At 32.8% G+C, this 12500-nt stretch overlaps 1 non-coding gene across 1 annotated transcript in view; it reads left to right on the top strand.

Annotated features, from left to right (window-relative positions):
* The window catches only part of LOC119559348, a 179-nt gene extending 160 nt beyond the window's left edge, over positions 1–19 (top strand). Inside the window, exon 1 of the ribosomal RNA XR_005220742.1 lies at positions 1–19. This exon is cut by the window's left edge and continues 160 nt beyond it. This is a non-coding gene — a ribosomal RNA (5.8S ribosomal RNA).
* The last annotated feature ends 12481 nt before the right edge of the window (positions 20–12500 follow it).

Below are 12500 nucleotides of genomic sequence, written 5' to 3'. Positions count from 1 at the left end.
TACATATGGTTGAGGGTTGTAAGACTATGCTAATTAAGTTGTTTATATAAATTTTATAATGAAATTTTATAAGCATATGGTATATTATTGGATAATAATAATTTAATTATTATATTATTCATAATATTAACAAATATATGAAAAACATTATCTCACATTAGTAAATAATTTGAATGTGAAAAACGAAGAGAAATATTTTCTTTTTCAATCAAATAATACTGAGAAATGTCTAGCATAAAAAATTTATCTAGAATTGTCTCTTATTAAAGATTAGTAAATAGAAAGCCGTTGACAATATTATTATTCTTCGTTGATTCGTTAGACCAAACAAATGCCATACAAATATATAAAATATATAACGAATTTAATAAAATGTTTTATCATTATATATAAAGAATTAATTGCAAAAAAAGTTATACACAACCTCAACTCATATGGGACTACCCCCTGAATTTAAGCATATTAATTAGGGGAGGAAAAGAAACTAACCAGGATTTTCTTAGTAGCGGCGAGCGAAAAGAAATCAGTTCAGCACTAAGTCACTTTGTCTATATGGCAAATGTGAGATGCAGTGTATGGAGCGTCAATATTCTAGTATGAGAAATTAACGATTTAAGTCCTTCTTAAATGAGGCCATTTACCCATAGAGGGTGCCAGGCCCGTATAACGTTAATGATTACTAGATGATGTTTCCAAAGAGTCGTGTTGCTTGATAGTGCAGCACTAAGTGGGTGGTAAACTCCATCTAAAACTAAATATAACCATGAGACCGATAGTAAACAAGTACCGTGAGGGAAAGTTGAAAAGAACTCTGAATAGAGAGTTAAACAGTACGTGAAACTGCTTAGAGGTTAAGCCCGATGAACCTGAATATCCGTTATGGAAAATTCATCATTAAAATTGTAATATTTAAACAATATTATGATAATAGTGTGCATTTTTTCCATATAAGGACATTGTAATCTATTAGCATACAAAATTTATCATAAAATATAACTTATAGTTTATTCAAATTAATTTGCTTGCATTTTAACACAGAATAAATGTTATTAATTTGATAAAGTGCTGATAGATTTATATGAATACAGTGCGTTAATTTTTCGGAATTATATAATGGCATAATTATCATTGATTTTTGTGTTTATTATATGCACTTGTATGATTAACAATGCGAAAGATTCAGGATACCTTCGGGACCCGTCTTGAAACACGGACCAAGGAGTCTAACATATGTGCAAGTTATTGGGATATAAACCTAATAGCGTAATTAACTTGACTAATAATGGGATTAGTTTTTTAACTATTTATAGCTAATTAACACAATCCCGGGGCGTTCTATATAGTTATGTATAATGATATTTATATTATTTATGCCTCTAACTGGAACGTACCTTGAGCATATATGCTGTGACCCGAAAGATGGTGAACTATACTTGATCAGGTTGAAGTCAGGGGAAACCCTGATGGAAGACCGAAACAGTTCTGACGTGCAAATCGATTGTCAGAATTGAGTATAGGGGCGAAAGACCAATCGAACCATCTAGTAGCTGGTTCCTTCCGAAGTTTCCCTCAGGATAGCTGGTGCATTTTAATGTTATATAAAATAATCTTATCTGGTAAAGCGAATGATTAGAGGCCTTAGGGTCGAAACGATCTTAACCTATTCTCAAACTTTAAATGGGTAAGAACCTTAACTTTCTTGATATGAAGTTCAAGGTTATGATATAATGTGCCCAGTGGGCCACTTTTGGTAAGCAGAACTGGCGCTGTGGGATGAACCAAACGTAATGTTACGGTGCCCAAATTAACAACTCATGCAGATACCATGAAAGGCGTTGGTTGCTTAAAACAGCAGGACGGTGATCATGGAAGTCGAAATCCGCTAAGGAGTGTGTAACAACTCACCTGCCGAAGCAACTAGCCCTTAAAATGGATGGCGCTTAAGTTGTATACCTATACATTACCGCTAAAGTAGATGATTTATATTACTTGTGATATAAATTTTGAAACTTTAGTGAGTAGGAAGGTACAATGGTATGCGTAGAAGTGTTTGGCGTAAGCCTGCATGGAGCTGCCATTGGTACAGATCTTGGTGGTAGTAGCAAATAATCGAATGAGACCTTGGAGGACTGAAGTGGAGAAGGGTTTCGTGTGAACAGTGGTTGATCACGAGTTAGTCGGTCCTAAGTTCAAGGCGAAAGCCGAAAATTTTCAAGTAAAACACAAATGCCATACAAATATAATTATATTATATAAATCAAGCTAATTAATATACTTGAATAATTTTGAACGAAAGGGAATACGGTTCCAATTCCGTAACCTGTTGAGTATCCGTTTGTTATTAAATATGGGCCTCGTGCTCATCCTGGCAACAGGAACGACCATAAAGAAGCCGTCGAGAGATATCGGAAGAGTTTTCTTTTCTGTTTTATAGCCGTACTACCATGGAAGTCTTTCGCAGAGAGATATGGTAGATGGGCTAGAAGAGCATGACATATACTGTTGTGTCGATATTTTCTCCTCGGACCTTGAAAATTTATGGTGGGGACACGCAAACTTCTCAACAGGCCGTACCAATATCCGCAGCTGGTCTCCAAGGTGAAGAGTCTCTAGTCGATAGAATAATGTAGGTAAGGGAAGTCGGCAAATTAGATCCGTAACTTCGGGATAAGGATTGGCTCTGAAGATTGAGATAGTCGGGCTTGATTGGGAAACAATAACATGGTTTATGTGCTCGTTCTGGGTAAATAGAGTGTCTGGCATTTATGTTGGTCACTTGTTCCCCGGATAGTTTAGTTACGTAGCCAATTGTGGAACTTTCTTGCTAAAATTTTTAAGAATACTAATTGGGTTAAACCATTAGTTCTTATTAATTATAACGATTATCAATTAACAATCAATTCAGAACTGGCACGGACTTGGGGAATCCGACTGTCTAATTAAAACAAAGCATTGTGATGGCCCTAGCGGGTGTTGACAACAATGTGATTTCTGCCCAGTGCTCTGAATGTCAAAGTGAAGAAATTCAAGTAAGCGCGGGTCAACGGCGGGAGTAACTATGACTCTCTTAAGGTAGCCAAATGCCTCGTCATCTAATTAGTGACGCGCATGAATGGATTAACGAGATTCCTACTGTCCCTATCTACTATCTAAGCGAAACCACAGCCAAGGGAACGGGCTTGGAATAATTAGCGGGGAAAGAAGACCCTTTTGAGCTTGACTCTAATCTGGCAGTGTAAGGAGACATAAGAGGTGTAGAATAAGTGGGAGATATTAGACTTCGGTTTGGTATCGCCAATGAAATACCACTACTCTTATTGTTTCCTTACTTACTTGATTAAATGGAACGTGTATCATTTCCTAGCCATTATACGGATATATTTATTATATCTTATGGTATTGGGTTTTGATGCAAGCTTCTTGATCAAAGTATCACGAGTTTGTTATATAATCGCAAACAAATTCTTTAATAAAACGGTGCATTTATGTATTTTTGATTTGAAAAATTTGGTATAACTCCAATTACTCAGGTATGATCCAATTCAAGGACATTGCCAGGTAGGGAGTTTGACTGGGGCGGTACATCTCTCAAATAATAACGGAGGTGTCCCAAGGCCAGCTCAGTGCGGACAGAAACCACACATAGAGCAAAAGGGCAAATGCTGACTTGATCTCGGTGTTCAGTACACACAGGGACAGCAAAAGCTCGGCCTATCGATCCTTTTGGTTTAAAGAGTTTTTAACAAGAGGTGGTCAGAAAAGTTACCATAGGGATAACTGGCTTGTGGCGGCCAAGCGTTCATAGCGACGTCGCTTTTTGATCCTTCGATGTCGGCTCTTCCTATCATTGTGAAGCAAAATTCACCAAGCGTTGGATTGTTCACCCATGCAAGGGAACGTGAGCTGGGTTTAGACCGTCGTGAGACAGGTTAGTTTTACCCTACTAATGACAAAACGTTGTTGCGACAGCATTCCTGCGTAGTACGAGAGGAACCGCAGGTACGGACCAATGGCAACAATACTTGTTCGAGCGAACAGTGGTATGACGCTACGTCCGTTGGATTATGCCTGAACGCCTCTAAGGTCGTATCCGTGCTGGACTGCAATGATAAATAAGGGGCAATTTGCATTGTATGGCTTCTAAACCATTTAAAGTTTATAATTTACTTTATAAACGACAATGGATGTGATGCCAATGTAATTTGTAACATAGTAAATTGGGAGGATCTTTGATCACCTGATGCCGCGCTAGTTACATATAAAAGCATTATTTAATACAATGACAAAGCCTAGAATCAATTGTAAACGACTTTTGTAACAGGCAAGGTGTTGTAAGTGGTTGAGCAGCTGCCATACTGCGATCCACTGAAGCTTATCCTTTGCTTGATGATTCGATAATAAAGATGTTGCAAGCGGGCATAATCATTATGCTTGCTTGCAGCATCGCACGCCACTTTGTTTGTGGTGTGTAAGGTAGGGAAGAAGAAATATAAAAGACCTAAATTGGAAACATCAATATATAAGTAAATATTGAACAAACAAAATGTATCGTCATCTTATTAGTGACGCGATGATAAAGTGGCAAACATATTCCATGTATAAATATTCCTATGGTATTAAAATTCAAGTAAAGAGGACATATATAAAAGTTTGTATATATGGTTCATTCAATGGTAGCAGCGGTTGGTTGGTTGGTGTCTGCTCCTCTTATTGTTTCAAAACTTATGTTATGGTAGCAAGTCTATATCGTCATATTATTAGTGACGCGAAAAAGTAGTGGCAAAACATATTCCATGTATAAATAAATATTCCTATGGTATTGAAATTCAAGTAAAGAGGCCATTCAAGTAAAGAGGACTTATATAAATATAAGTATATATAATGGTAGCAGCGCGGTTGGTTGGTTGGTGTGTCTGCTCCTCTTATTGTTCAAAACTTATGTTATGGTAGCAAGACTGTATCGTCATATTATTAGTGACGCGAAAAAGTAGTGGCAAAACATATTCCATGTATAAATATTCCTATGGTATTGAAATTCAACTAAAGAGGACATATAAAATTACTATCAATGGTAGCAGTGGTTGGTTGGTTGGTGGTTGGTTGGCGGCTGCTCCTATTATTGTTCAAGACTTATGTTATGGTAGCAAGTCTGTATCGTCATATTAATTATTAGTGACGCGAAAAAGTAGTGGAAATCATATTCCATGTATAAATAGATTCCTATGGTAATGAAATTTTCAAGTAAAGAGAGGACCATTCAAGTAAGAGGACATATAAAAAGTAAGTATATGTTCCTCCAATGGTAGCAGTGGTTGGTTGGTTGGCGGCTGATCCTCTTATTGTTCAAAACTTATTTTATCAATATGAGTTTGGCAATACAATAAAGAAGACCAATCTAATCCATATAAAACTAAATGTATTATATGGATATGCTTAGGAAACCCATATATTCATAAAAAAAAATTATGTATAGAAAATTATACATATATCTTTTATATAAATGAATCGTATGGATATCGCCTTATGGTAGGTATAATAACTTTTTAAGGCATAATAATGTATAATATAGAAAATATACATTGAAATATAAATGCATTTTTATAGATATGGCGGCATATAAGTGCCATATACACAAGAATAAATAATAGAATTTACCAATATATAATTAAAATGAGATATATAAACCTAGTGAGGGGCTGCACTAGTATATGAATCGTATGGATATGGCTTATAGGTATAATACCTATAAGGCATAATAATGTATAATATAATAAATATAAATTAAGATATGAATGAATTATATAAATATGGCATAGAAATGCCATATACATACATAAGAATAAATGGTAGAATTTACCCATATATCACTGAAACACGATATATAAACCTAATGATAGCTGGCACTAGTACTGTAAACATGCACGCAATAGTGCGTGGGGTAAAAAACTACTATAGGGAGGTGGTCGTTGGCGGGCCCCTCCTCGTATTGGTCAAAACTTATGTTATGCATATGAATTTGTCAATACTATATAGAACGCCAAGCATATCCATATAAACTATGGATATGCATAGAAATCCATACAAAAGTAAAAAAAAATTATGTATAGAAAAATATACATATATTTATATAAGTGAATCGTATGGATATGGCTTATAGGTATAATACCTATAAGGCATAATAATGTATAACAAGTAAATATACATTGAAATGTGAATGCATTGTATGGATATGGCATATAAATGCCATATATATAGAAATAAATTGTATATCAATGATATTAACAATTATAAACCTAGTGAGGGGCGGCACTAGTGAATGAATCGTATGGATATGGCTTATAGGTATAATACCTATAAGGCATAATAATGTATAATATAATAAATATACATTAAGATATGAATGGATTGTATAAATATGGCATAGAAATGCCATATACATAAGAATAAATGGTAGAATTTACCCATATATCACTGAAACACGATATATAAACCTAGTGATAGCTGGCACTAGTACTGTAAACAGGCACGCAATAGTGCGTGGGGTAAAAAACTACTATAGGGAGGTGGTCGTTGGCGGGCCCCTCCTCGTATTGGTCAAAACTTATGTTATGCATATGAATTTGTCAATACTATATAGAACGCCAAGCATATCCATATAAACTATGGATATGCATAGAAATCCATACAAAAGTAAAAAAAAATTATGTATAGAAAAATATACATATATTTATATAAGTGAATCGTATGGATATGGCTTATAGGTATAATACCTATAAGGCATAATAATGTATAACAAGTAAATATACATTGAAATGTGAATGCATTGTATGGATATGGCATATAAATGCCATATATATAGAAATAAATTGTATATCAATGATATAACAATTATAAACCTAGTGAGGGGCGGCACTAGTGAATGAATCGTATGGATATGGCTTATAGGTATAATACCTATAAGGCATAATAATGTATAATATAATAAATATACATTAAGATATGAATGGATTGTATAAATATGGCATAGAAATGCCATATACATAAGAATAAATGGTAGAATTTACCCATATATCACTGAAACACGATATATAAACCTAGTGATAGCTGGCACTAGTACTGTAAACAGGCACGCAATAGTGCGTGGGGTAAAAAACTACTATAGGGAGGTGGTCGTTGGCGGGCCCCTCCTCGTATTGGTCAAAACTTATGTTATGCATATGAATTTGTCAATACTATATAGAACGCCAAGCATATCCATATAAACTATGGATATGCATAGAAAACCATACAAAAGTAAAAAAAAATTATGTATAGAAAAATATACATATATTTATATAAGTGAATCGTATGGATATGGCTTATAGGTATAATACCTATAAGGCATAATAATGTATAACAAGTAAATATACATTGAAATGTGAATGCATTGTATGGATATGGCATATAAATGCCATATATATAGAAATAAATTGTATATCAATGATATAACAATTATAAACCTAGTGAGGGGCGGCACTAGTGAATGAATCGTATGGATATGGCTTATAGGTATAATACCTATAAGGCATAATAATGTATAATATAATAAATATAAATTAAGATATGAATGAATTATATAAATATGGCATAGAAATGCCATATACATACATAAGAATAAATGGTAGAATTTACCCATATATCACTGAAACACGATATATAAACCTAATGATAGCTGGCACTAGTACTGTAAACATGCACGCAATAGTGCGTGGGGTAAAAAACTACTATAGGGAGGTGGTCGTTGGCGGGCCCCTCCTCGTATTGGTCAAAACTTATGTTATGCATATGAATTTGTCAATACTATATAGAACGCCAAGCATATCCATATAAACTATGGATATGCATAGAAATCCATACAAAAGTAAAAAAAAATTATGTATAGAAAAATATACATATATTTATATAAGTGAATCGTATGGATATGGCTTATAGGTATAATACCTATAAGGCATAATAATGTATAACAAGTAAATATACATTGAAATGTGAATGCATTGTATGGATATGGCATATAAATGCCATATATATAGAAATAAATTGTATATCAATGATATAACAATTATAAACCTAGTGAGGGGCGGCACTAGTGAATGAATCGTATGGATATGGCTTATAGGTATAATACCTATAAGGCATAATAATGTATAATATAATAAATATACATTAAGATATGAATGGATTGTATAAATATGGCATAGAAATGCCATATACATAAGAATAAATGGTAGAATTTACCCATATATCACTGAAACACGATATATAAACCTAGTGATAGCTGGCACTAGTACTGTAAACAGGCACGCAATAGTGCGTGGGGTAAAAAACTACTATAGGGAGGTGGTCGTTGGCGGGCCCCTCCTCGTATTGGTCAAAACTTATGTTATGCATATGAATTTGTCAATACTATATAGAACGCCAAGCATATCCATATAAACTATGGATATGCATAGAAATCCATACAAAAGTAAAAAAAAATTATGTATAGAAAAATATACATATATTTATATAAGTGAATCGTATGGATATGGCTTATAGGTATAATACCTATAAGGCATAATAATGTATAACAAGTAAATATACATTGAAATGTGAATGCATTGTATGGATATGGCATATAAATGCCATATATATAGAAATAAATTGTATATCAATGATATAACAATTATAAACCTAGTGAGGGGCGGCACTAGTGAATGAATCGTATGGATATGGCTTATAGGTATAATACCTATAAGGCATAATAATGTATAATATAATAAATATACATTAAGATATGAATGGATTGTATAAATATGGCATAGAAATGCCATATACATAAGAATAAATGGTAGAATTTACCCATATATCACTGAAACACGATATATAAACCTAGTGATAGCTGGCACTAGTACTGTAAACAGGCACGCAATAGTGCGTGGGGTAAAAAACTACTATAGGGAGGTGGTCGTTGGCGGGCCCCTCCTCGTATTGGTCAAAACTTATGTTATGCATATGAATTTGTCAATACTATATAGAACGCCAAGCATATCCATATAAACTATGGATATGCATAGAAAACCATACAAAAGTAAAAAAAAATTATGTATAGAAAAATATACATATATTTATATAAGTGAATCGTATGGATATGGCTTATAGGTATAATACCTATAAGGCATAATAATGTATAACAAGTAAATATACATTGAAATGTGAATGCATTGTATGGATATGGCATATAAATGCCATATATATAGAAATAAATTGTATATCAATGATATAACAATTATAAACCTAGTGAGGGGCGGCACTAGTGAATGAATCGTATGGATATGGCTTATAGGTATAATACCTATAAGGCATAATAATGTATAATATAATAAATATACATTAAGATATGAATGGATTGTATAAATATGGCATAGAAATGCCATATACATAAGAATAAATGGTAGAATTTACCCATATATCACTGAAACACGATATATAAACCTAGTGATAGCTGGCACTAGTACTGTAAACAGGCACGCAATAGTGCGTGGGGTAAAAAACTACTATAGGGAGGTGGTCGTTGGCGGGCCCCTCCTCGTATTGGTCAAAACTTATGTTATGCATATGAATTTGTCAATACTATATAGAACGCCAAGCATATCCATATAAACTATGGATATGCATAGAAATCCATACAAAAGTAAAAAAAAATTATGTATAGAAAAATATACATATATTTATATAAGTGAATCGTATGGATATGGCTTATAGGTATAATACCTATAAGGCATAATAATGTATAACAAGTAAATATACATTGAAATGTGAATGCATTGTATGGATATGGCATATAAATGCCATATATATAGAAATAAATTGTATATCAATGATATAACAATTATAAACCTAGTGAGGGGCGGCACTAGTGAATGAATCGTATGGATATGGCTTATAGGTATAATACCTATAAGGCATAATAATGTATAATATAATAAATATACATTAAGATATGAATGGATTGTATAAATATGGCATAGAAATGCCATATACATAAGAATAAATGGTAGAATTTACCCATATATCACTGAAACACGATATATAAACCTAGTGATAGCTGGCACTAGTACTGTAAACAGGCACGCAATAGTGCGTGGGGTAAAAAACTACTATAGGGAGGTGGTCGTTGGCGGGCCCCTCCTCGTATTGGTCAAAACTTATGTTATGCATATGAATTTGTCAATACTATATAGAACGCCAAGCATATCCATATAAACTATGGATATGCATAGAAAACCATACAAAAGTAAAAAAAATTATGTATAGAAAAATATACATATATTTATATAAGTGAATCGTATGGATATGGCTTATAGGTATAATACCTATAAGGCATAATAATGTATAACAAGTAAATATACATTGAAATGTGAATGCATTGTATGGATATGGCATATAAATGCCATATATATAGAAATAAATTGTATATCAATGATATAACAATTATAAACCTAGTGAGGGGCGGCACTAGTGAATGAATCGTATGGATATGGCTTATAGGTATAATACCTATAAGGCATAATAATGTATAATATAATAAATATACATTAAGATATGAATGGATTGTATAAATATGGCATAGAAATGCCATATACATAAGAATAAATGGTAGAATTTACCCATATATCACTGAAACACGATATATAAACCTAGTGATAGCTGGCACTAGTACTGTAAACAGGCACGCAATAGTGCGTGGGGTAAAAAACTACTATAGGGAGGTGGTCGTTGGCGGGCCCCTCCTCGTATTGGTCAAAACTTATGTTATGCATATGAATTTGTCAATACTATATAGAACGCCAAGCATATCCATATAAACTATGGATATGCATAGAAAACCATACAAAAGTAAAAAAAAATTATGTATAGAAAAATATACATATATTTATATAAGTGAATCGTATGGATATGGCTTATAGGTATAATACCTATAAGGCATAATAATGTATAACAAGTAAATATACATTGAAATGTGAATGCATTGTATGGATATGGCATATAAATGCCATATATATAGAAATAAATTGTATATCAATGATATAACAATTATAAACCTAGTGAGGGGCGGCACTAGTGAATGAATCGTATGGATATGGCTTATAGGTATAATACCTATAAGGCATAATAATGTATAATATAATAAATATACATTAAGATATGAATGGATTGTATAAATATGGCATAGAAATGCCATATACATAAGAATAAATGGTAGAATTTACCCATATATCACTGAAACACGATATATAAACCTAGTGATAGCTGGCACTAGTACTGTAAACAGGCACGCAATAGTGCGTGGGGTAAAAAACTACTATAGGGAGGTGGTCGTTGGCGGGCCCCTCCTCGTATTGGTCAAAACTTATGTTATGCATATGAATTTGTCAATACTATATAGAACGCCAAGCATATCCATATAAACTATGGATATGCATAGAAATCCATACAAAAGTAAAAAAAAATTATGTATAGAAAAAAATATACATATATTTATATAAGTGAATCGTATGGATATGGCTTATAGGTATAATACCTATAAGGCATAATAATGTATAACAAGTAAATATACATTGAAATGTGAATGCATTGTATGGATATGGCATATAAATGCCATATATATAGAAATAAATTGTATATCAATGATATAACAATTATAAACCTAGTGAGGGGCGGCACTAGTGAATGAATCGTATGGATATGGCTTATAGGTATAATACCTATAAGGCATAATAATGTATAATATAATAAATATACATTAAGATATGAATGGATTGTATAAATATGGCATAGAAATGCCATATACATAAGAATAAATGGTAGAATTTACCCATATATCACTGAAACACGATATATAAACCTAGTGATAGCTGGCACTAGTACTGTAAACAGGCACGCAATAGTGCGTGGGGTAAAAAACTACTATAGGGAGGTGGTCGTTGGCGGGCCCCTCCTCGTATTGGTCAAAACTTATGTTATGCATATGAATTTGTCAATACTATATAGAACGCCAAGCATATCCATATAAACTATGGATATGCATAGAAATCCATACAAAAATAAAAAAAAATTATGTATAGAAAAATATACATATATTTATATAAGTGAATCGTATGGATATGGCTTATAGGTATAATACCTATAAGGCATAATAATGTATAACAAGTAAATATACATTGAAATGTGAATGCATTGTATGGATATGGCATATAAATGCCATATATATAGAAATAAATTGTATATCAATGATATAACAATTATAAACCTAGTGAGGGGCGGCACTAGTGAATGAATCGTATGGATATGGCTTATAGGTATAATACCTATAAGGCATAATAATGTATAATATAATAAATATACATTAAGATATGAATGGATTGTATAAATATGGCATAGAAATGCCATATACATAAGAATAAATGGTAGAATTTACCCAT

The sequence above is a fragment of the Drosophila subpulchrella genome, unplaced genomic scaffold (assembly GCF_014743375.2).
Source record: "Drosophila subpulchrella strain 33 F10 #4 breed RU33 unplaced genomic scaffold, RU_Dsub_v1.1 Primary Assembly Seq211, whole genome shotgun sequence".
Classification (NCBI taxonomy): Eukaryota; Metazoa; Arthropoda; class Insecta; order Diptera; family Drosophilidae; genus Drosophila; species Drosophila subpulchrella.
This window is presented reverse-complemented; position numbering and strand designations above follow the sequence as displayed.